Here is a 27,108-nt window from a genome sequence, read left to right as displayed (position 1 = left end):
AATAACAGGATCGGGGATAAGTAGCTGATCTTGGCGGTATGACCACAGGGGCATTTGCGATCACCGAGACAAGATCCCGTCACTCTCGGTGAGGAGCGCGTTTCGTCTACTGGTAGACGGCACACACTTCATGTATTTCCGTGGGAGCGGCTTTTCGGCAGCACGCGCTCCTCACTGAGCGTCGGGTCCCATCTCGGTGATCACAGGGGGCCCCAGTGGTCAGACCCCCCCCCCACGATCAGCTACTTATCCCCTATCCTGTGGCTGGGGGATAACTGATTTTTCGCTGTAGATCTCCTTTAATGTTCTGGCTTTAGGTTTTTCCTTCATACTTCGTATTCTTTTTGAATCCACTTCTCGATAGGGCCCTCGAAAATGCATAAAAAGTGCAGTGGCATCATTACATAAAAATAATTTTTTTTGCATAAAACCCCTAAAAAAATATAAGTCACAAGTTGAAAACTAAAATCACCATGGGGAAGATTTATCAAAACCTGTGCAAAGGAAAAGTTGCTCAGTTGCCCATAGCAACCAATCAGATCGCTTCTTTCATTTTGCAGAGGCCTTGTTAAAAATGAAAGAAGCGATCTGATTGGTTGCTATGGGCAACTGGGCAACTTTTCCTCTGGACAAGTCTTGATAAATCTTCCCCCATATCTTCTCCAATTTGCAATTCAACAGGTTTGATAATTGTCATCTGACATTTTATAGTATTTTTTTTTTAATGATTTTTATGAAATTATTGAAGATTTTAAATCTTTTTATACAGTGTTTCTCTATAGACACAATTTCCCATGTTGGAGCTCTAACACCTGCAGGTAAATAATAGCACGGAATAAACAAAAAAATTCAGGCAATTCCTCCGTCTTCTATGACACAGACCCCAGAAATAAATGTATAGAATTTTTTTAATTCTCATGCATTTTCCATGTCATGCTCGACTTCCTTTCTAGGGGAAAATAATGTGATGTTTCATGTTTTCGGCCGACCACAATGTACTTCTGCTTTTCAAATCTTTGTAAAAACTTCCTTCTTCTTCCGCTCTGTTTCAAAGACACATACACTGTATATATAGATATATTTTTTCTTTTTTTTTAACAATTCAACTTCCTCCATCGTTTTTTTTAATGTGCTTTATACATGAAAACAAAAGAAGACATCCATCTATATATTTATGTTCACAGAAATAAAAGAATTACCGTATTTTTCGCCCTATAGGACGCACCGGCGTATAAGACGCACCCGATTTTTAGGGGCAAAATCTAAAAAAAAAAAAGATTTTGAACCCAATAGTGGTCTGCAACCTGCGGAACCTCCAGATGTTGCAAAACTACAACTCCCAGCATGCCCGGACAGCCGTTGGCTGTCCGGGCATGCTGGGAGTTGTAGTTTTGCAACATCTGGAGGTCCGCAGATTGAAGACCACTGCATAGGAGGTAATACTCACGTGTCCCCGCCGCTCCGGACCCGTCACCGCTGCCCTGGATGTCGCTCCGTCGCTGTCGCCGCGTCCCCGTCGCTCCGGAACGTCTCTGCTGCCGGCCGGGTATCCTCGCTCTCCGTCGCCGCCATCACGTCGTTACGCACGCTGACACACGTACGCGACGACGTGATGACGAGGAAGGAGAGCGCCGGCCATACAGGGGATCCCTGAACGGAGAAGTCACCGAGGAGGCAGGTAAGGTCCCTCCCGGTGTCCTGTAAGCACTAACCCGGCTATTCAGTCGGGCTGTTCGGGACCGCGGCGGTGAAATCGCGGGGGTCCCGCACAGCCCGACTGAACAGCCGGGTTAGTGTCACTTTCCCTTCAGACGCGGCGGTCAGCTTTGATCGCCGCGTCTGAAGGGTTAATACAGGGCATCACCGCGATCGGTGATGTCCTGTATTAGCCGCGGGTCCCGGCCGTTGATGGCCGCAGGGACCGCCGCGATAGGGGTGTATTCACCGTATAAGATGCACCGACTTTTTCCCCCCAGTTTTGGGGAAGAAAAAGTGCGTCTTATACGGCGAAAAATACGGTAATTCTTAAAGTGTACCAGTCATATTACAGACAAAAACAATGCTTCTATATGTTACTCACTAGGTCATGCAGATGCTTTACATGTCTTTATGTATATAGCTTTTTTCTGTATTTGGCTCACAAATCCCCCTGTTCTGTTGCTCACTAATTCTGAAATCCACTGCTAAGGAAGGGGCGTGTCCGAGGCAAGCACTGAGCCTGCCCTCACTCAGCATGCATTCACTTCCTCCCCAAGTCTGCTGTGCTGTGTGGGGTCTCTTCATCCAATCACTGCATGCTGATCTGTAACCCCTCCTCTCTGTTTTCATACTGCAGCCAGATAGGACAGGAGCGAGCACAGAGGAGTGCTAACCCCGCCCTCACTTACTGGACTTTATCCCAGCCTGTGCTTCAGCTGGAGACAAAGATGATGCTGCAGCCAGACAGGATTATGTTCTGGATGGTATGGTGACCCCTAGTGCTGTATTTTTTTTATAAGCCATGATTTCTATAAAAAGGAGATAACATCATTTTTATGAAGTGCATTAGAAAGATTAGCGTGTACCTGTCTTCATAAAACTTTGACCTTGCCAAAGGAACATGTCATGCGGTTTTTATCAATGGAAGTCTAAGTCTTCAGATCCCAACCAATCAGTAGAACGTACTCTTCTCTCCCCACTGTATGTCTATTTGAGCACTGCAGTCCCAAAGACTTACATGATGAATCTGTCCTGGTCATGTGACACAGAGCTGGGAGAGAAATCGCTGAGCATGCACTTTTCCAGGCTTGTTCTACTGATTGGTTGGGGTCGAAACAATTAGACCCCAACCAATCACAACTTTTGCAATGTCTCTCTGACATGTCAATAGTTTATTGAATGATAAGTACACTTTAACCTCTTAAAAGGGTACTCCGGTGGAAAACTATATATTTTTTTTAAATCAACTGGTGCCAGAAAGTTAAACAGATATGTAATTACTTCTATTTAAAATCTTAATCCTTCCAGTACTTATCAGTTGCTGCATCTTCCAGAGGAAATTTTTTTTTTTTTTTATTTCTTTCCAGTCTGACCACAGTGCTCTTTGCTGACACCTCTGACCATGTCAGGAACTGTCCAGAGGAGGGGAGGATGCTATGGGGGTTTGCTCCTGCTCTGGACAGTTCCTGACATGGTCAGAGGTGTCAGCAGAGAGCACTGTGGTCAGACTGGAAAGAACTACGTAACTTCCTGTGGAGCATACAGCAGCTGATAAGTACTGGAAGGATTACATTTTTTAAATAGAAGTCATTTACATATTTGTTTAACTTTCTGGCACCAGTTGATTTAAATAATAATAAAAAAAATTCTATGAAGTACCCCTTTAAGGACAATGGAGGTATATTGGGTTTACTTAAAGTTGTGGAAAAAAGCGAATTCAGGAAATCGTTTTTACCATAGATGAAAGAGATGGTAAGAACTTTAATGGAAGAAGGTTGTCTCTGATTCTACTGAATAAACTACAACACCATTGGCATATACTGTATGATGTCTTTGGTTCCATTCAGTAAAACCATGGGTGGTCTGGATGTTACATACCAACAAGAATGGTCTTATGGAAGTGGACCCCACTGCTCTTTATGGCCTGAGCATTTGGAGACTACTCCACGTCCCCAACCTATGGAAATGCAGCCCCAAAAGGGCCAACACATGCTTTGAGGTGCCCTTAGGCACCGGGGCCCCGGCACAACTGCTACCTCTGCACCCGCTATAGCTATGCCCCTCGGTATCACTAGATGGTAGTGGTCATGGCACTTAGCAATCTAGGAGCAGCCCTGCATACATAATATGGGTCTAAAAAGATCTACAATGTGGTGTGTTGGTGAGGTGTGTGGTGCAGGGCAGATGTTGTTACCACTGGGGCAGATGGCATTAACCCCTTGTTTTCGTGACGCCAGGGTGATTTAGCCTATAACCACCCAAAGGTATACCGCTGGATCCTGGGCTAGGCACGGGGGCAATGAAGACTCCAAGTTACGGACAACGGTAGCTTTACTGAGGGTAGACAGATGGTAAAGTCTATACAGTTCAGCCAGGGCCCAAGGAGGTAACCGGTGACGCAGAGACCATAAGGGCTTGCTGGGGCTAGTAGTAGGACTGGACAATTGAATGCAGACCACGCTGACTTGACAGATGACAGGGACTGACTTGACTCATAAAGCTGTGACTTTATCTTACTTGACTTGATGGTGGCTGCAGGACTGGACTTTGAGGTCTCCAACACTCTGGATACACACACTAGACAAGACTGCACTGGACCTCAGCAGAAGAGAGAGAGAAGCTCCACTCAGGGCTTATATGGGGAAGACTAGCAGGGAGCCCATAGGTCACTCTTGGGGTCACCTGGTCACTGGTACCTCCTGGGTAACAATCACATGACATATCACATGGTATAACTCTTAAAGCAACATGACATTTTATAACACTTTACATGGTAAAACATATAACAATGGGGAAACAAGTGCAGGGGCCTTGGGGACACTGAAGAAGGCTGCCTGACAGGACAGCAGGAGCATGGGGGGAACACCTCCAGTACTGGGCCACCACAGTGGTGCATGTGCTTCTGGAAGTTACATAAAGGACAAACTGCGGTCGTTTACAATACAACACATATAACGTACAACTTTTCCACGGTTCTTGGGCACAATAGTGACGCATAAATTCATAATCAGTATTACCTTAATGGAAAGGGAAATTCTCAGACACAAAAAATTATTAGTTTCAACTTTTTTTTCTGTCAAGCACATTCAAAACTTATTCCGTGAAACACACCCAGAATGTAGGTCTGATGCCACTTCAAAGGAAATCATCTCTGTGTGCTTCCTCTTCCTCTGACCCGGGTTATGGTTTGCATATATCTTATAGTAATATACTTCTTTGTGCAATTTCCATTCAAGTATATGCATGTGCATTAAAGGAGAACTCCAGGCAAAATTAACATATCCCCTATTCACAGGATAGCGGATAAGTAGCTGATCTTGGTGGGTCGACCATTGGGACCCCTGTGATCTCCCAAACGGGATCCAGCTCTCAGTAAGGAACACGTTCGGTAGACGGCACGTGCTCTATCCATTTCTATGGGAGCGCCGTAAACCCCCCGAGTACAGCACTCTGCCTCATCGGCGCTGTCATGGGAACTAATAGAACGTGTGCCATCTACCGGTAGAAAACACAACATCCTCACTGAGATAGCCGGTGTCCCATTCCAGAGATCGGGGGGGAATCTCGGGGACCCCCCGAGATCAGCTACTTATCCCCTATCCTGTGGATAGCGAAAACGTTTATTTTGGCTGGAGTTCATTTAAGTTCCCAAAGATGTAAACTTGGAACTATAGCGGGTATTATACCTTGAATCAGGCCCAGTGCAAGGATTTTTGCCACCCTAGGCGAAAGCTAATTTTGACCCCGCCTATTGGCTCCGCCCTTTGACATTTCCAACCTTACTACTGGGGTAACACACTGTAACTAACATCCTCCTCATATAATTACCTTATTACTGGGGTGACACACTGTAACAAACCTCCTCCTCATGTAATCTCCTTACTACTGGGGTGACACACTGTAACTAACCTCCTCCTCATGTAATCACCTTACTACTGGGTTGACACACTGTAACTAACCTCCTCCTTGTGTAATCTCCTTACTACTGGGGTGACACACTGTAACTAACCTCCTCCTTGTGTAATCTCCTTACTACTGGGGTGACACACTGTAACAAACTTCATTCTCATGTATTCTCCTTACTACTGGGGTGACACACTGTAACAAACCTCCTCCTCATGTAATCTCCTTACTACTGGGGTGACACACTGTAACAAACTTCATTCTCATGTAATCTCCTTACTACTGGGGTGACACACTGTAACTAACCTCCTCCTCATGTAATCTCCTTACTACTGGGGTGACACACTGTAACTAACCTCCTCCTCATGTAATCTCCTTACTACTGGGGTAACACGCTGTAACTAACATCCTCCTCATATAATCACCTTATTACTGGGGTGACACACTGTAACAAACCTCCTCCTCATGTAATCTCCTTACTACTGGGGTGACACACTGTAACTAACCTCCTCCTCATGTAATCACCTTACTACTGGGTTGACACACTGTAACTAACCTCCTCCTTGTGTAATCTCCTTACTACTGGGGTGACACACTGTAACTAACATCCTCCTTGTGTAATCTCCTTACTACTGGGGTGACACACTGTAACAAACTTCATTCTCATGTATTCTCCTTACTACTGGGGTGACACACTGTAACAAACCTCCTCCTCATGTAATCTCCTTACTACTGGGGTGACACACTGTAACAAACTTCATTCTCATGTAATCTCCTTACTACTGGGGTGACACACTGTAACTAACCTCCTCCTCATGTAATCTCCTTACTACTGGGGTGACACACTGTAACTAACCTCCTCCTCATGTAATCTCCTTACTACTGGGGTGACACACTGTAACAAACTTCATTCTCATGTAATCTCCTTACTACTGGGGTTACACACTGTAACTAACCTCCTCCTCATGTAATCTCCTTACTACTGGGGTGACACACTGTAACTAACCTCCTCCTCATGTAATCTCCTTACTACTGGGGTGACACATTGTAACAAACCTTCTCCTCATGTAATCTCTTTACTACTGGGGTGACACACTGTAACTAACCTCCTCCTCATGTAATCTCCTTACTACTGGAGTGACACACTGTAACAATCCTCCTCCTCATGTAATCTCCTTACTACTGGGGTGACACACTGTAACAAACCCCCTCCTCATGTAATCTCTTTACTACTGGGGTGACACACTGTAACAAACCTCCTCCTCATGTAATCTCCTTACTACTGGGGTGACACACTGTAACAAACTTCATTCTCATGTAATCTCCTTACTACTGGGGTAACACACTGTAACAAACCTCCTCCTCATGTAATCTCCTTACTACTGGGGTGACACACTGTAACTAACCTCCTCCTCATGTAATCTCCTTACTACTGGGGTGACACACTGTAACAAACCCCCTCCTCATGTAGTCTCCTTACTACTGGGGTGACACACTGTAACAAACCTCCTCCTCATGTAATCACCTTACTACTGGGGTGACACACTGTAACTAACCTCCTCCTCATGTAATCTCCTTACTACTGGAGTGACACACTGTAACAAACCTCCTCCTCATGTAATCTCCTTATTACTGGGGTGACACACTGTAACAAACCTCCTCCTCATGTTATCTCCTTACTACTGGGGTGACACACTAAAACTAACCTCCTCCTCATGTATCCACCTTACTACTGGGGTGGCACACTGTAACAAACCTCCTCCTCATGTATCCACCTTACTACTGGGGTGGCGGGGTTTTGCTGGATGGGTGAGTGCTTCAGATGATGGGTAACTTTATTTCTGCAGGCAGAGCGGTGCCCCATCAAGAGTGCGCTCTAGGCGGCTGCCTATTTTGCCTATAGGCAGAGCCGGCCCTGCATTGGATTAGCAGGGTGGCCGCTCTAATGCTTTCATAATGTCAGAACGTTATATCATAGAGCAGTGTTTTGCAACCAGATTGCCTCCAGCTATTGCAAAACTACAACTCCCAGCAAGCCCGGAAAGCCAACGGCTATTATACACAGCTTTTATAAAGCTTAGAGCGCTGCCCTTTGACTATATGTAATATTTCTGTAAATTACCTATTTTTATATTTTTTTTTTTATTGTTTTTACCTTATGCATATTTTTTTTTACAAATATTGTTCTTTTTATATATTACATAAATATGTATATAAATTACCTATTTTTTTTATCATTATAATTATTATTATTAAATTATTATTAATAATTTTTTTTATTTATTTTTACCTTTTGCATAACTTTTCCAAATATTGTATATAAATATGTACATATACAGTATATATTATTTTATAATTATTAGTATTATTTTATATATTGTTATTTATGTATATATACAGTATATATTATTTTATATATTATTATTATTTTGATGTATTATTCTTTATGTAGAAAAAAGATAGTCGCAGCACTCCAAGTAGGTGAAAAAAATATAAGGTGGCTTTATTCCATACAAAAACTGGAGCAACGTTTCAGCTTATTATTTATGTATATATATATATATGGTATATATTATTTTATATTATTATTATTTTGATGTATTATTACCTCTGTATGTATATATATATATATATATATATATATATATATATGTATATATTATTTTATATTTTTTATATTATTTTGATGTATTATTATTTATGTATATTTATGGGATATATATATATATATATATATATATATATATTTATATATATATATATATATATATATATATATCTATATATATACGTATTTATCGGGGTATACCACGCACCGACCTATAACACGCATCCTCATTTTACCAAGGATACTTGGGTAGAAAATATTTTTTACCCAAATATCCTTGGTAAAATGAGGGTGCGTGTGTGCATGTGTATACCCCGATACACTGTTTCTGACCCCGCAGAAGCCCCCAGGAAAGGCAGCGGGAGAGAGGCCGTCGCTGCCCGCTTCTCTCCCCCTGCCTTTCCTGGGGTCTAGAGCCCTGCTGCCGCCGCTTCTCTCCCCCTGGCTATCGGTGCCGCTGCCCCATTGCCGGCGCCGCTGCCCCATTGCCTCCCCCATCCCCGGTTTTATAATTACCTGTAGCCGGGTTCGGGTCCGCGATGCTTCTGGTTCCTGTGTGGCATCTCCTGCGTCATTGCTATGCGCTGCGAGGCGCAATGACGAGTGGCGTCTTCAACGTCACGTCACTCGTCATTGCGCAGCGCATAGCAATGACGCAGGGGACGCCACACCGGAGCCAGAAGCAGCGCGGACCCGACCCCGGCTACAGGTAATTATAAAACCAGGGATGGGGGAGGTACTGGGGCAGCGGTGCTGATAGCCAGGGGGAGAGAAGGGGCAGCGGCGCTGATAGCCAGGGGGAGAGAAGGGGCAGCGGCGCTGATAGCCAGGGGGAGAGAAGGGGCAGCGGCGCTGATAGCCAGGGGGAGAGAAGGGGCAGCGGCGCTGATAGCCTGGGGGAGAGAAGCAGCGGTAGCAGGGCTCTAGACCCCAGGAAAGGCAAGGGGAGAGGAGCGGCGGTGGCAGGGCTCTAGACCCCAGGAAAGGCAGGGAGAGAGAAGGGGCAGCGGCGCTGATAGCCTGGGGGAGAGAAGCGGCAGTAGCAGGGCTCTAGACCCCAGGAAAGGCAGGGGGAGAGTAGCGGCGGTAGCAGGGCTCTAGACCCCAGGAAAGGCAGGGGGAGAGGAGCGGCGGTGGCAGGGCTCTAGACCCCAGGAAAGGCAGGGAGAGAGAAGGGGCAGCGGCGCTGATAGCCAGGGGGAGAGAAGCGGCGGCAGCAGGGCTCTAGACCCCAGGAAAGGCAGGGGGAGAGAAGCGGGCAGCAACGGCCTCTCTCCCCTGCCTTTCCTGGGGGCTTCTGCAGGGTCAGAAAAAACGGGAATGGGGGAGGCAATGGGGCAGCGGCGCCGGCAGTCTCTGGACCCCAGTATAGTCAGAGGCAGAGAATCGGGCAGCGGTGGTAGTCTCTGGACCTGCAAAAGCCGCTGCAGTTCATTGATTTAAAGCGCCCGCTTTAAATCATTGAACTGCAGCGGCTTATCGGCGTATAACACACAGATTGACTTTAGGCTAAAAAATTTTGCCTAAAAAATGCGTGTTATACACCGATAAATACGGTATATAAACATTTGTAACAAGTTCTGAAAAAGGTAACAAAAATCCTAATACAAAAAAAAAATAGGTAATTTCCAGAAATATTTTTCTATTTACTTCTAACAGTATGCGTCAATGCGTCAATGCGTAACATATTTAACTCATTGTTTTCTATTCCGCCAACTATACACTGTGAATTACTCAGTCCGGTCTGTCACATCTAAGACAATCCTACGCTTCCAAGAAGTTAATAGATTATTTTGACGCATTTCTTCGCTCTCAGTTCTATTCCTGTCTCTTTAAAAGTAAAAAAAAAAAATTTGCTAAATTTTTTGTTAACATATCTAGCAATATCTGTAGCTAGAAGCTGTTACAGTGTGAATAAACTGCCCTCGGTTTCTTGTGAGTTTAGGAAAGGGGACAGCACCGATGAGTCGCTTACAGTTAGCGAGATGACAATGAATCATATTCGGAGGGACGGGTTCTCCCTGCTAGATGGAAATAATAGTTTTTCGGTTTCATCATTCATTAACAATAAAAAAAAAAATGCAAAAAAAGTGCTAAAGTACAACTCTATATAGCAGTGTTTCCCAACCAGTGTGCCTCCAGCTGTTGCAAAACTTCAACTCCCAGCATGCCCGGACAGCCAACGGCTGTCCGGGCATGCTGAGAGTTGTAGTTTTGCAACAGCTGGAAGCAAGCTGGTTGGGAAATACTTGTATCATGTTGGGAAATACTTGTATCGTTACAGAATATCACTGATCTTGTAGTATCCTTAGGATCCACTTCCTGACTGATGCAAAGGGGTTAATCCCATTGATCCAAACCGTTTTCCTTATATTAATCAGTGATCAGCTATACTCTATGCTCAGCTAAGGGTTCGATTTCTCTACAGTGCCACCACAGGGTACATGGAGTATTACAAGCATTATTTTTATCTTCATTTAAAGAAGGACTCCAGTGTTCAAGGTTTTTGCCCGTATCATGCACACTCACCATCACTAGTCCTACAGCGCCATTTCTTTTATTCCAACACGGCTGCACCCATGCATTTTGGTACCGTAACTGGGTCATGTGATCTTTACTTCAACCTGCAGAAGTCACAGGTGGACCCATAAATGTCCATGAATAACACGGTCATCCCATCAATTTCTCCTGTGGGGGTGCTGCAGGGAAATTGAATGCTTACTGTTGGGTTTCCCATCAGATTACGGCTGATTGTTATTTCAGATCCAAGTAGTGGAACAAATTATTATTAAAGGGGTACTCTGCTGCTAGATATGTTATCCCCTATCCAAAGTGACATCACAAGCACGGCATCTCTCCTCCACAACCTCATAACATGATTACATAGTTCATAAAGAGTCCATCAACTTCAACCTATATTCCTATTGTGTTCCTACTGTGCAGATCCAGAAGAAGGCACAAAACCCTTATGATGATGATAGCAATTGTCCCATAACAAGGAAAAAATTCCTTTCCGACTCCAAATATGGCATCAGAATAAATCCCCTGATCACTGTTCTAATACAGGGATTTATTACAGGGGACCTTATCTACAGGGGACCATATCTACAGGGGATGATATCTACAGGGGACTGTATCTTCAGGGGACCATATCTACGAAGGCCCTATCTACAGAAGACTTTACCTACAGGGGACCTTATCTACATGGGGCCATATCTACAGGGGACCTTATCTACAGGGGACAATATCTACAGGGGACCTTATCCACAGGGGACCATATCTACAGAAGATCTTACCTACAGGGGACCATATCTACAGGGGATAATATCTACAGGGGACTGTATCTTCAGGGGACCATATCTACGAAGGCCCTATCTACAGAAGACCTTACCTACATGGGACCATATCTACAGGGGATAATATCTACAGGGGACTGTATCTTCAGGGGATAATATCTACAGGGGACTGTATCTTCAGGGGACCATATCTACGAAGGCCCTATCTACAGAAGACCTTACTTACAGGGGACCTTATTTACAGGGGACCATATCTACAGGGGACCTTATCTACAGGAGACCGTATCTACAGAGGACCTTTTCTACAGGGGACCATATCTACAGAAGACCTTACCTACAGGGGACCTTATCTATATGGGACCATATCTACAGGGGATAACATCTACAGGGGACTGTATCTTCAGGGGACCATATCTACGAAGGCCCTATCTACAGAAGACCTTACTTACAGGGGACCTTATCTACAGGGGACCATATCTACAGGGGACCTTATCTACAGCAGACCGTATCTACAGGGGACCTTATCTACAAAGGACCTTACCTACGGGGTACCTTATCTATAGGGGACTGTATTTACAGAAGAACTTATCTACAGAGGGCCTTCTGGTGAGGGTGTGATGAAGGGCAGATGTTGTAACCCTTATGTCAGATGTTATTAACCCTTAGTGTTCGTGACGCCAAGGCACGGTTATCCTCTACACCACCGAGGTATGGCCGCTGGTTCCTGGGCCAGGCACGGAGCAAATTATCACTCCAATATAAGGTTACGGAACAACGGCAGCTTTACTGAGTGAGATAGATGTTAAAGTCCTTACAGATCAGTTTAGGCCCAAGGAGGTGATCAGTGGACTTTAGGAGACTTGTGGGCTCACTGGGACTTGTAGTGGACTTGGACTCAATTATGCAGTCCCACGCTGACTTTAGACTTGACTATGCTGACTAGACTTCTCCCCTGTATTTAGGCTTACCAGGTTTTGACTTTCACCTGTAGGGGGTTCCACGGATAATGGTTGCGTGGCTGTGTGGTTAGGCCTTGGTCTCCCTCAGACACTCTCACGTCTTCACTTCACTGCACCTCAGAATAGAACTCACAACTCCACTAAGCTAGCTCCTCCCTGCTATATATGGGAGCAATTTGGAGGGGTCCCATAGGTCACCAACAAGTCACCTGACCATTGGCCCCTTCCTTGGTTACATAGACTTGGCAACAATACTTAAAGGCACATTAACATGAATATAGTACATTAACTCTTTACATGACAGACTGCGTGATGAGAGTCCTGAGTAGGCCAGGGGACTGGGATTGAGTCCACTTGAGAGAACCAATAGTGTACAGAAGGGCCACTTCTGTACTGGGTCACCATCTACAGAGGACTGTATCCACAGGGGACCTTATCTACAGGGGACCTTATCTACAGGGGACTATAACTACAGGGGACCTTATCTACAGGGGGCCATATATACAGGGAACCTTATCTACAGGGGGACCGTATCTACAGAGGACTGTATCGACAGAGGACCATATCTACAGGGGACTATAACTACAGGGGACCTTATCTACAGGGGACTATAACTACAGGGGACCTTATCTACAGGGGGCCATATATACAGGGGGACCATATCTACAGGGGACCTTATCTACAGGAGACCTTATCTACAGGGACCGTATCTACAGGAGACCTTATCTACAGGGGACCGTATCTACAGAGGACCTTATCTACAGCAGACCGTATCTACAGAGGACCTTATCTACAGGGGATCGTATCTACAGGAGACCTTATCTACAGCAGACCGTATCTACAGGAGACCTTATCTACAGGGGACCGTATCTACAGAGGACCTTATCCTCAGGGGACCGTATCTACAGAGGACCTTATCTACAGGGGATCGTATCTACAGGGGACCGTATCTACAGAAGACCTTACTTACAGGGGATCTTATCTACAGGGACCATATCTACAGGGGACCATATCTACAGGGGACCGCATCTACAGAGGACTTCATCTACAGGCGACCTTATCTACAGGGGACAGTAACTGCAGGGGACCTTATCTACAGGGGATTGTATCTACAGGGGACAGTATCTACAGGGGACCTTATCTACAGGGGATTGTATCTACAGGGGACAGTATCTACAGGGGACCTTATCTACAGGGGACTTTATCTACAGGAGACCTTATCTACAGGGGACCATATCTACAGAGGACCCTATCTACAGAGGACCCTTATCTACAGGGGACCATATCTACAGGGGACCATATCTAAAGAGGACCCTTATCTACAGGGGACCATATCTACAGAGGACCATATCTACAGAGGACCATATCTACAGAGGACCGTATCTACAGAGGACCGTATCTACAGAGGACCGTATCTACAGGGGACCATATCTACAGAGGACCATATCTACAGAGGACCGTATCTACAGAGGACCGTATCTACAGGGGACCGTATCTACAGGGGACCGTATCTACAGGGGACCTTATCTACAGGGGACCGTATCTACAGGGGACCGTATCTACAGAGGGCCGTATCTACAGGGGACCGTATCTACAGGGGACCATATCTACAGAGGACCGTATCTACAGGGGACCTTATCTACAGGGGACCGTATCTACAGGGGACCGTATCTACAGAGGACCCTATCTACAGAGGACCCTTATTTACAGGGGACCATATCTAAAGAGGACCCTTATCTACAGGGGACCATATCTACAGAGGACCATATCTACAGAGGACCATATCTACAGAGGACCGTATCTACAGAGGACCGTATCTACAGAGGACCGTATCTACAGGGGACCATATCTACAGAGGACCATATCTACAGAGGACCGTATCTACAGAGGACCGTATCTACAGGGGACCTTATCTACAGGGGACCGTATCTACAGGGACCGTATCTACAGGGGACCGTATCTACAGGGGACCTTATCTACAGGGGACCGTATCTACAGGGGACCGTATCTACAGAGGGCCGTATCTACAGGGGACCGTATCTACAGGGGACCGTATCTACAGAGGGCCGTATCTACAGGGAACCTTATCTACAGGGGACCGTATCTACAGAGGGCCGTATCTACAGGGGACCATATCTACAGAGGACCGTATCTACAGGGGACTGTATCTACAGGGGACCTTATCTACTGGGGACCTTATCTACTGAGGACCGTATCTACAGGGGACCGTATCTACAGGGGACCGTATCTACAGGGGACCTTATCTACTGGGGACCGTATCTACAGTAGGTACCTTGCTGATAGGTTTCAGCATAAGCAAGGTTCTTGGTTTATAGTCTGTAATAAGATTGCACGCTTTGTGATGGATTCATGAAACCATTCACATGTTATGAGTCCTGACAGTCAACCACTATAATGGAGAGTAGAGATTAGTATTCCAACCTGTAGCCACATTTCAGCCCGGTTTACAATAAGCTATGACAGAAACCTTTTTTTTTACCTAGAAGTCGCTCGCTGTCAATGGCCCCATCTGTCTGACACCGAGTGAAATTCTATCACGGATAAGATTTATGAGACGTTGGATATGACAAGCTCGGAGGGACTGTCAAGACAAAGTTTAAGAAGCCGCTCACGTACAGTAAGACAGAGCTACAAGTAAAAAAAATGGCTTCCTCTTACATAGTATATTCACCAGTTATGTATTGTCCCGGTGTCTGTTCCTCCTCTATGCCCCTGTGAATACTCCTTTGGATGCCTGCATAATTTGTCACTGTCCTTCGTGCTGTACAACCCCACCCTCCCTAAAAAAGTCATCCGTGAAGACGTAACCCTAGCAGAAGGCTGTGCCGGCAAAGAAATGTGATTGACTTGTGCGGTGCACCTGTCATCCATCTTCCACTGACCTCACAAAGTAACATGGAGCCTGATGGCTCGAAATGAAACAAGCGCCACTTAAGTTGTCTACTTTACTATTTCACTCCAGTGTTTTAGGTAGAGGAGCATTTTGGTGGGTGCATGCCTCCGATCGTATGTCGTCCTTGGAGAATTCTTTAGTCAACATTTGCATTCCATGTTTGTCACCCCATACATATCATAGGATGGATCTCTCTTCTTTGCTAATGAAGGAACCCTGGTTGGGAAATACTTGCTTATGAAATGGCTGTATTTCTGTGCCACCAGACCGGTTTGGTATGGGGCCATCATTGAGGGTGTTGTCTAAGTGGTCCCCTGGTTTTTCGCTCTTTACAGGGGTACTCCAGTGGAAAACAATTTTTTTAATCAACTGGTTCAAGAAAGTTGTAAATTGCTTGTATTAAAAAATCTTAATCCTTCCAGTACTTATCAGCTGCTGTATGCTCCAGAGGAAGTTGTGTAGTTCTTTCCAGTCTGACCACCGTGCTCTCTGCTGACACCTCTGTCCCTGTCAAGAACTGTCCAGAGTACAAGTGAATCCCCATAGCAAACCTTTCCTGCTCCGGACAGTTCCTGACACAGACAGAGGTGTTAGCAGAGAGCACTGTAGTCAGACTGGAAAGAACTACACAACAGCAGCTGATAAGTGCTGGAAGGCTAAAGAGGTAATTTACAAATCTGTTTAACTTTTATGAACCAGTTAATGTGAAAATAATTGTTTTCCACCGGAGTACCCCTTTAACCCCTCTGCATGGATCTGGACTTCACTGTAGATGGCTACCAGTTTGTTTTCGCTAGGAGTGGTTCTGTTCCTTGTAGAGCAAGAGACACCAGTGTAATTGACTAAGGGGTCTTGTAAGGAAGGAGTCCGGGAACAGACTGAAGTCTTTGCTGACACAGTAGGTTCAAAGTCAATGGTCGAGCAAATGGTCAGGGTGGGCAGCACAGGTCAAGTTGTCCATTGCAAGTCAAGGTCAGACACACGTATATGGCAGGATTCAGGACATCCGGCAGAGGCAGGGTCTGTAAACAAGTTATTGTCATACACGGTAACACACGAACATGCACTGGAACACCTTTAGTGAAACACAAGTAAGTTTGGAACCATTGGCGAGGCAGGCTGGAGTGGGTGAGGCATAACAGGTGACTGACAGTGATTGTCGGGAAGGATTTGGGTGCATGCTATGGCCACTTAAGGCCGCTTTTACATTGCCGTCAGACTCCACTATATGGAGCTCTGACAGCAATTTCATCAAAATAATGGGACTTAAGCACGCACTATTTTTTTCTCCGTTAAACTCTGATAAACCCTATTCAAGTCAATAGGACCTGTTGGGACCCAGTGGAGTTAGTTGGCCTCCGACCCATTTTGGGGACATTTGGCACAAAAAAAAAGAACAAACCCAGAATGTCATAGAGAATGTCATGGAGCCCAGCGGCCAGGCAGGAAGAGACCATTTGCACACCATACAGGCAGAGCCAGGAACAGCAGCATAGGAATGGTAGTGGGGTGGAGGCATGTAGAGTGACAGTAATCTCACGGCTGTGCTTACTAGAATGAGCAGTACACCAGTGGGATTGGACCATCGCCATTATAGATCTGCAGCCTTTGAAGCATACTGGGAAAAAAGGAAGCGATGTATAGCTTTAAAGTTTATTGAAAGAGCTTGGTTGATCATTCAGTCATTATTACAAGTCATACAATAAATTACAATCATACAAAGCATGATGGAATAATATACAGCACAAGCTCCCTAAGCTAAACACTATACCACATGCTACACTAACATTCCGCTCCATCACTCATTGTAAAAGAAACAAAGTTGAACAACAATACATTACAGTCTGTGTTAGGAGAAGGGTGTGGGATCTATGGGGATATGGAGGGGCGGATCACAGGGCCACACTACTCAGCAAAAATATGAGGACGTTGGAAAGAAGAGGGGCGTTAGTCCTCTGAGTGTTAGTGTAGCATGTGGTATAGTGTATAGCTTAGGGAACCTGTGCTGTATATTGTACTGTCATGCTTTGTGTGATTTTTTTACCGGGGATCATTGCCTTTTCCTGTAAGACTCCCTACACCAGCTGGTGGTGGCCATAAGGAGGAACGGTTCACCTCTGTTAAAAACTATGAACTAGAGCTTGGAGCCGGTTAGAACCGGCATATAGACAAGTAAAATGTCTCAATGAAGATTCTGGTCATTAGACAAAATAAAATGTAATAGCTGTACGGGGCTTCAGTTTTTCCTCAATCTACTACATCCATCTAAATATTATGACACTGTGGGCTTGATGTAGACTATACAGATTCTACTAGGTCAATAGAGTTTCTTAGGGTATCCATCATGAAGTAGATCCAGAAGAGGGTAGTAGCTTCTGTTATAAAGGGTCACCATAATGGAGACCAGATTGACCCAATCAGAAGGCAAATGGGCTATTAGACACCATGGGCTATTATACACCATCTTCTGTTATAAATGGTCACCAGGATGGAAATTAGATTGACCGCTTAAGAAGACAAAGGGGCTGTCTGACACTATGGCTATCCTCATGCAGCGGATCCAAAAGAGGGTATAAGCTTGTTATAGGTGGTCATTGTGATGGAGACCAAATGGACCCCTTAAGAAGACAAAGGGGGCTGTCTGACTTTGGCTATCCTCATGCAGTGTATCCAGAAGAGGACAGCAGCTTCTGATATAAATGGGAACCATGATTAAGATTAGATGAACTCTATCAGAAGACAAAGGAGGCCTTCCGACACCATGGATATCCTCATGCAGCGGATCAAAAAGAGGGTAGAAACTTCTGTTATAAATGGTCACCATGATGGGGACCAAATAGACGCCATTGGAAGACAAACAAAGCCATCAGACACCATGGTTATCCTCATAGAGTGGAACCAGAAGATCATTGAGGCTTCTCCTATAAACTGAAGCCAAAGCATGAATGTGAACAGAGCCTTGTACTTACATTTCTGCTCCTATTTTTTGGCCAGGATCACAGATGAAGCTATTGACTGGCACTTGATGTATAGTCTGCTATCTTCTTCAGTTTCAGCCGTTTGTCACATGATGGAAGAATGATGGAGAAAAGCACTTAGAATCTGATTGCATTGCGTTGGCTAAGAGCACATAAAATGTCATTTCATAAATTTCACACCTATCGGAAACAAATAAAAAAGATATTGGCAGATGCAGAAGATTAGGCTGCGTTACTAGATTTTACAGAATAAAAAATCAACTAATTTAGTCAGAACGTTAAACTGTATAGATTTGGATAAAAATGCTGTTCCTAAATTTTTTTTATTATTTCAACCAATTCAAATGGAATTCAATCTAAACTCATCATGCAGCAAAAAAAGGAAATGGAACAGACCAAGACTGGCCACAAAATGCCCCACAGCAGATGCCTCTTTCAGTTTACACACATTTTGCTTGTTATCGACATGACTAGGATGTCCCGATACCGATATCGTTATTGGGACCGATACTGGACATTTGCACGAGTACTTGTACTTGTGCAAATGTCCCCAATACCTAATCCGATACCTGCCAGCAGGACTCCCGCCGGCAGGTATCACGGAGGTGCGGTAAGCTGCCTGCACTCTCTGCTCCCGGGCTTTGCAGTTCTCTCAGCAGCTGAGCGCACATCATAGCTGGGACCCGGATTAACCCTTTAGACGCCACAATCAAAGTTGAGATGTACTGCCAGTTAGCTCAGGGATGCTGATCAGGATCACCGCGGTGAAATAGCGGTGTCCCAATCAGCTGTTAGGATGGCCGGAGGTCCCTTACCCTGCTTCGTGCGTCTGATCGTCGTTCCTTTACTGCTGCCAGCCGAGTCCTTTAAAAGTTGGTATGTCTGGTTCTTGCTGACTGCAGGTTATTTTATGACTATGATGTGCTTTCCTAGATCTATAGAAGCTATGCTTGATACTTCCAGTGCCATTCCTGGTCTCGACTTCAGGAAATTTCCTGAATATGCTTCTGCCTAGCCCTTTAGAAACTCTGCCTTATACTTGCAATGCTACCCCTGGACCTGACTCCAGTCTCTTTCCAGACATTGTTCTATCCTAGATCTTTAGACGCTTTGCCTTGTACTTGCAGTGTTACCCCTGGTCCTGACTCCAGGCTATTTCCCAACTATGCTTCTCCCTAGCCCTTTAGAAACGATGTTTGGTACTTTCAGTGTTACCCCTGGTCCTGACACCAGGATATTTCCTGACTATGCTTCTGCCTAGCCCTTTAGAAACTCTGCCTGTACTTATAGTGATACCCTTGGTCCTTACTCCAGGATATTTCCTGACTATGCTTCTACCTAGCCCTTTAGAATATCTGCCTGTACTTATAGTGATACCCCTAGTCCTGACTCCAGGATATTTCCTGACCGGCAGTGCTACCCTTGGTCCTGACTCCAGGCTATGTCCCAACTATGCTTCTCCCTAGCCCTTTAGAAACGATGTTTGGTACTTGCAGTGTTACCCCTGGTCCTGACACCAGGATATTTCCTGACTATGCTTCTGCCTAGCCCTTTAGAATCTCTGCCTGTACTTATAGTGATACCCCTAGTCCTGGCTCCAGGATATTTCCTGACCAGCAGTGCTTGCCTTGGTCCTGACACCAGGATATTTCCTGACTATGCTTCTGCCTAGCCCTTTATAATCTCTGCCTGTACTTATAGTGATACCCCTAGTCCTGGCTCCAGGATATTTCCTGACCAGCAGTGCTTGCCTTGGTCCTGACTCCAGAATATTTCCTGACTATGCTTCTGCCTAGCCCTTTAGAAACTCTGCCTGATACTTGCAGTGCTACCCCTGGTCTTAATTCCAGGATATTCCCTGACTGTTCTCCTGCCTAGCCCTTTGGATACTATTAGCATTGGTTGCAACAAGGTAGTATACAATTTATATATATAAACTTTTAAGGATAATTCCCCAATTTTACCATCCCACGAGGATGATGCCATGTTGCTTTGGAGACCCCCCGCCTAAAAAATAAAGTCTGATCATCTTATACAAAGTCCCAGCACAACAGTTCCTGCTGGTTAGAATCCCCCGCTGCTTCTAATTTCAATATAGAAATTCATACGAGAGTACAAACCTGACAAGACAAATCCTCATAAATCACTTTTCTTACAATAAGCCACCACATAGGGAACAGATGCTGCGAGCTTCACACTATTTAACTATCCCAGATAGATGGCCATATGTTCGAAACACTTGTACGTTCATTCAGTTAACAGGCCCTGCACAATGCTGACGGCGGGGTTATAGCGGCGATGCTATCCGAAATATCGCTGGTATGAGCATCAGACCTAAATGTAAATCCCCGCCATGGCATTACGTACCTGCAAAAAATCTGCACAATACAGGGGAGATTTCTCAAAACCTGTGCAGCGGAAAAGTTGCCGAGTTGCCCATAGCAACCAATCAGATCTCCTCTTTCACTTTCTTTCACTTAACAAGAGGCCTTGTTAAAAATGAAAGAAGCGATCTGATTGGTTGCTATGGGCAACTCAGCAACTTTCCCTCTGGACAGGTTTTGATAAATCTTTCCCATTATCTTCGCAATATGTCACTTGGGGGTTGTCGGAAAATGATGGGGGAAATTTACCAAAACCTGTCCAGAGGAAAAGTTGCTGAGTTGCCCATAGCAACCAATCAGATCGCGTCTTTCATTTTTAACAAGGCCTCTTGTTAAGTGAAAGAAAGTGAAAGCAGCGATCTGATTGGTTGCTATGGGCAACTCAGCAACTTTTCCTCTGGACAGGTTTTGAGAAATCTCCCCCTATATCTTTATAATGGGTGCAATACGATATATTGTGGAATTAATTTGCTATGTACCATTTGTGATACTGATGTCTTCTTTTGTGGTAAAGAAACTTTTGGGACCCTCTCGGCACAAATGCCTGGGTGCAACTGGTACCTCGACACCCCCTAGCTTAGTGTTTCCCAACCGGGGTGCCTCCAGCTGTTGCAAAACTACAACTCCCAGCATGCCCGGACAGCCAACGGCTGTCCGGGCATGCTGGAAGTTGTAGTTTAGCAACAGCTGGAGGCACCCTGGTTGGGAAACACTGCCTAACTTTCCCGCCACTGGCTGGCTCCCCCTCTTCTAGCCCTTAAATACCCCCGTTACTCCCTCCCCCATGACTACTGAGCCCCCCAATAGAAAAACTCCACTAGAAAACCGCCCAAGGTCCCATGACAGCTTTAACCCCTTAAAGGGGTACTCCGCCCCTAGACATCTTATCCCCTATCCAAAGGATAGGGGGTAAGATGTCAGATCGCCGGGGTCCCGCTGCTGGGGACCCCGGGGATCGCTGCTGCAGCACCCCGCTATCATTACTGCGCAGAGCGAGATCACTCTGCACGTTATGACGGGCAGTACAGGGGCCGGAGCATCGTTACATCAAGGCTCCGCCCCTCGTGACGTCACGGCCCGCCCCCGTCAATACAAGTCTATGGGAGGGGGCGTGGTGGTCGTCACGCCCCCTGCCATAGACTTGCATTAAGGGACGGGCCGTGATGTCATGAGGGGCGGAGCCATGACGTCACACTGCTCCGGCCCCTGTATCGCCCGTCATTACGCACAGAGCGAACTCGCTCTGTGCAGTAATGATAGCGGGGTGCTGCAGCGGTGATCCCTGGGGTACCCAGCAGCGGGAACGAGGCTATCTAACATCTTATCCCCTATCCTTTGGATAGGGGATAAGATGCCAGGGGCGGAGTACCCCTTTAAGTATACTAAAATCCCCGTCAAGCCACTACTCTGCTAGGGTGTTACCCTCTGCTCCATACACTCCCATTCTCTTACCTTGAAGTATGCATACAATCACCGCATGAAGGCCAAAGCATGCTTATGCGGCAACCCCTGCAACATTGAAGGAGTTATCCAGGAATAGAAAAAACAGAGCTAATTTCTTTCAAAAATTGCTCCCCAGGTTGGGGGTGGTTCTGCAGCTCGGTCCCATTGAAGTGAATGGAGCCAAGTTGTAATACCACACACAACCTAGGGACAGACATGGAGCGTTTTTTTTAAATAAATTAGCTCTGTTTTTGTGTTCCTGGATAACCCCTTTAAGCATTCACTGACCACTGCATGGCTGGCAAGGTTTCACCCATGAGTGGCAGCCATAACTTGGTCCACGATCTGACAACATGGCCCACACTAGAGCCCTGCACTGGACTGTTTTCTTAATCCCGCCCACCTAATTTCTGACCATTACCGATCCCGCAAGGGGTGTGTACAATACCGCCCGCTCCCCCAAACATTTTGTCACAGCTTATAGTACCCCTCGCCTCATGCCATTTCATTACCCTCCATGACATTTCATCACCCCTCGTGCCATTTCATCACCCCTTGTGTCATTTCATCACCCCTTGTGCCATTTCATCACCCCTTGTGCCATTTCATCACCCCTTGTGCCATTTCATCAGCCCGCTGTGGCATTTTGGAGGTTTGCCGGACTGCCCAGGATTTTGTAGGACCAGCTGTATGTTCTGTGACCTCTCGTTCGCAACAACCCCATTACCATCAATGCCCGGAAGTTTTTTATTGGTTCCTATGGGACCTGCATTATTTACAGGGGAATTTTCAAACACGAAACACGAAAACAAATTCCCCTGTAAATAATCTAATTAACCAAGCGGTTCGCCGCAATTGGTTTATTATAGAAAATGATGAAACCTTACAAAAGATCGCAAGTAGAAAACCTCTGATTACTTTAAAAAAAAAAAAAAAAAAAACATCACGCTTGGAGAAGTACTTAAAAAGAAAAATGTTACAAAACATTAAAAAGAAGAGATTTGGCTAAATAGTTGTTCTCCAGTTGGGAATTATCCGTGTAACAGTTGCAATTTCTGTAAGCAGAATACAAGACAGAAAAATATGCTGCTAGGTGGATACATGCAGAGAGTTAGAACCTTGATTACCTGCAGATCCAAGTTCGTTGTGTACGTCATCTTTTGCCCGTGTGGATATTTCTACATCGGTAAAACGATTAGGCAACTATTCAACCGTATTAGGGAGCATATGTACTCTTTACGCACCCGTAAGGGGGCCCCCGGCTCATTAATCATGTAGTAGAAGCCCACGGAGCAAACCCTGATGTACTAACGTTCGCTGGACTTGAGAAGGTGGAGCCTAAGCAAGGTATCTCCCTCGATAAGAGAAACTTATTGGATATTAAAAACTGATGCTTGCGGACCTTTGGGCCTTAATGATAAGGTCGACATGGCCCCTTGTTTTTAATTTTTCACTTTTGATGTTTTTTACCAAGCATATGGTCATGGTCATTACAGTTGTTTGGTTGCCACCCCTATATGTCGTCATCACACACGTATCCATAGCTGATAGGTTGACTTGTATTGTTACCTGTATTTATTGGAGTCGTGTCCCATTCTGCACTGAGGCCCGAAGAAGCACGTTCACCGTGTGAAACGGTTCCGTTGCCCACCCTTGTACCCCCCACCTGTCTGTCTCTCCCCTGCATTTTGTACAGTGAATATGACGCAATAAAGCAAGACCTCACATGAACCAGCGCTGGTGAGTTGCCGACTTTTTTCGCTATTTCCACTATCAAGTACACTGAACTGTTTGTACACCTGAGTTCCTACAGCAGAGACCGTGATCCCCTCACCCACTTGCACCACTCCGCACACAGACTTGGTAGTGCCGAGTCCACCTTTGCTTTTGTTAATTTACGAATCTGTTTAACTTTCTGTCACCAGTCGATAAAAAGGTTTTCCACCGGAGTACCCCTTTAAACTTATTCTGGCCTGTGAACAAGAAGAACCAATTGAGAAAACACCATGATGTTACTCTGCTGGCACATTGTTTGAGATTAGAGAAACATGGCTGCTTTCTTTTAGGAACAGCGACACTCTTGTTTATATGTAGCGTCTGGTATTGCAACGTTTAAGAAAATGAAGATGAGCTGCAATACCAGATGCCACCTATGGACAAGAAGTGGCTCAGTTTCTAAAAGGAGCCAGCCATGTTTAAAGGGGTACTCTGCCCCTAGACATCTTATCCCCTATCGAAATAATAGGGGATAAGATGTCAGATCGCGGGGGTCCTGCCGCTGTGGACCGCCGGGATCTCTGCTGCAGCACCCACCTGTTGCGGCATTCCCATTGTATCCTAACGCCTCACGACCACGGTGACGGGAGATCGTGATGTAACAACTCCACCCCTGTGTGATGTCACGCCCCGCCCCCCTCAATGCAAGTCTATGGGAGGGGGCGTGATGGCTGTCACGCCCCCTCCCATAGACTCGCATTGAGGGGCGGGGTGTGACGTCACACGGGGCGGAGTCGTGCCGTCACGATCTCACGTCACCGTGGTCGGGAGCCGAAGCCTCCAGCGTTTCCGGAAGCCGCAACAGGTGGGTGCTGCAGCCGAGAACCCGGGGGTCCCCAGCGGCGGGACCCCCACGATCTGACATCTTATCCTATGTCTAGGGGTGGAGTACCCCTTTAATCCTTTTAATGCCTCACTAAGATGATGCCAACATTCCCATTGTATTTTGTGACTATAATAAAACGTTTTGCAATCTCCCAGCCTAAAGTCAAAGACTGAAAGCCATGTGAATTTTGGGGAATTTAAGGTTCTCTAGTCTAGAGAAGCCCCCCTCCCCCGTCCTATGGGTTCAAGATATCATGGGTTTAAAGGGGTTATCCAGGAATAGAAAAACACAGGTAATTTCTTTCAAAAATCATTCCCTGTCTGTCTCCAGGTTGTGTGTGGTTCTGCAGCTCAGTTCCATTGAAGTTAATGGAGCCAAGTTGTAATACCACACCCAGCCTGTAGACACACAGGGAACGGTTTTGGATAGAAATTATCTGTGTTTTTCTATTTCTGGATAACCCCTTTAATAGCAACTAGAAAGATTGTCTAACCAGAAGAAAAAAGTTCTTCTAGCCTAAACTGATGCCCCAACTGAGAAATCTATAATGCTTAATGATCCTATAATGTATGGGCATCAACTTAAAGGGGTACTCTGGTGTTCCAGCGTTCTGAACATTTTGTTCAGAATGCTCGGAGCTGGAGGCCGTGATCATGACATCAAGGCCACACCCCTCATGACATCATATCAAGCCCCCTCCATTCATGTCTATGGGAGGGGGCGTGTCGGCCGACACGCCCCCTACCATAAACATGAATGGAGGGGGTGTGGTGTGATGTCACGAGGGGTGTGGCCATGAAGTCACGACCACTGTTCTAAACATACGCTGGGTGCTGCGGGAGTGGGACCCCCGTGATCAGACATCTTATCCTCTATCCTTTGGATAGGGGATAAGATGTCTAGCAGTGGAGTACCCCTTTAATGGTGTTAAAAGGTTCTCAATGGGTCTCCAAGTCCAAACTACAGGGGCAGGTTCATTGGTTACCAAGAAAACTCATGCCTTGTCTATTAGTGATGAGCGGCATTGGCCATATTCGAACTCGCGATATTTCGCGAATATATAGACGAATCTTCATCCTATAGTCGCGAATTTCGTGTATTCGTTATATTCGCATATTTGAGGAAGAAAACAGTGAGGGGGGGGGCAACTTTACTATTAGTTGCTAGGGATGTTGTTGATAACCTCTGACAAGTGTATTTGCATCATTCTAATTGGCCCAGAAGTTAAAAGAAGGAATATGCGCATATGCAAAAAAAGTGAATATTCGTAATTTCGAATATATAGTGAATATATTCTCAATAAAAATTTGAAATGTGAATATTCGCGCCCAACACTATTGTCTATTATAGGAAAGCTGAGTTGTAGCAAGAATAATCTCCGTCATTGTTTGTGAGGAAGTCTTGAAGTGCCCCCTTGGTCTTGGTTCCCATTACGATGGTTTTCCACGGATTGTATTAATCAGGGTCGTCAATTATCCAGTCACTTTCTGATGAAAAGGTTCCAAATGTTAATCCTCCATGTTGTTTCTTTTGGTATTATAGGTCACGTCAGGGCATATCTGGGTCCCTGCTTATACAAACAGCATCTTTTCCTCCTCCCAAGATTAAACAGAGTATTTAAGGATCCTACACTTCTAAACAAAGTCGGAGCTTGAATGTTCCTTAGGTAGGGGCCACCAACGCGCTCTGACGTCATCAGCTCCTTAAGAACCTAAATCCCGTCCCGGAGAAGGCGTCCCATTATCTGACTGATTGATGGAAAACTCCGGCTCTATGCAAATTCTTCCTGATAACTACAAGGAACAGATGGGAATTCCTCACATTCATTGATTAGGAAAACCTAAGAATCAGACCGGTGGGCATGGGATCGGATATCCCCAGGAAACACATTCCGAGGATCGCCCTCAAATGAGAAGAGAAACATGTTATTTTCCTGGCCTGTCAACTTGCAAAGGTCACCTGGCGCTATGACCTCCATACAAGGCTTCTTTTCAGCGTATATAATGTTATTTGTCAGCTACCGCCAACTTTTATCAATACATTTCTATATAGGTATAGGAAAGCGGGGTTTGTGATTTAAAGGGGTACTCTGGTGGAAAAAATTTTTTCAATCAACTGGTGCCAGAAAGTTAAACAGATTTGTAAATTACTTCTATTTAAAAATCTTAATCCTTCCAGTACTTATTAGTTGCTGTAAGCTCCACAGGAAGTTCTTTTCTTTTTTAATTCCCTTTCTGTCTGACCACAGTGCTCTCTGCTGACACCTCTGTCCATTTTTAGGAACTGTCCAGAGTAGGAGCAAATCCCCATAGCAAACCTCTCC

At 45.4% G+C, this 27,108-nt stretch overlaps 2 long non-coding RNA genes across 5 annotated transcripts in view; one reads left to right on the top strand and one right to left on the bottom strand.

The window, feature by feature from the left end:
- Positions 1 to 617: 617 nt before the first annotated feature.
- Positions 618 to 26,902, top strand: LOC130274432 (uncharacterized). Its single transcript, XR_008844377.1, has 4 exons — positions 618 to 681; positions 770 to 818; positions 14,969 to 15,119; positions 26,328 to 26,902. It is a non-coding gene; the product is annotated as an uncharacterized LOC130274432 (long non-coding RNA).
- LOC130274428 (uncharacterized) overlaps positions 907 to 27,108 on the bottom strand; it is a 62,212-nt gene continuing 36,010 nt past the window's right edge. Inside the window, exons 1-4 of one of the 4 annotated variants that reach the window (XR_008844370.1) lie at positions 21,220 to 21,355; positions 18,348 to 18,536; positions 16,844 to 16,996; positions 917 to 1,043 (exon numbers count right to left, since the gene is read on the bottom strand). This is a non-coding gene — a long non-coding RNA (uncharacterized LOC130274428). Of the gene's footprint in view, positions 1,044 to 16,843; positions 16,997 to 18,347; positions 18,537 to 20,723; positions 20,781 to 21,219; positions 21,356 to 27,108 lie in introns of those variants that run through there. The other 3 variants (XR_008844369.1, XR_008844371.1, XR_008844372.1) reach the window with 3 other exon arrangements.

The sequence above is a fragment of the Hyla sarda genome, chromosome 5, assembly GCF_029499605.1.
Source record: "Hyla sarda isolate aHylSar1 chromosome 5, aHylSar1.hap1, whole genome shotgun sequence".
Classification (NCBI taxonomy): domain Eukaryota; kingdom Metazoa; phylum Chordata; class Amphibia; order Anura; family Hylidae; genus Hyla; species Hyla sarda.
This window is presented reverse-complemented; position numbering and strand designations above follow the sequence as displayed.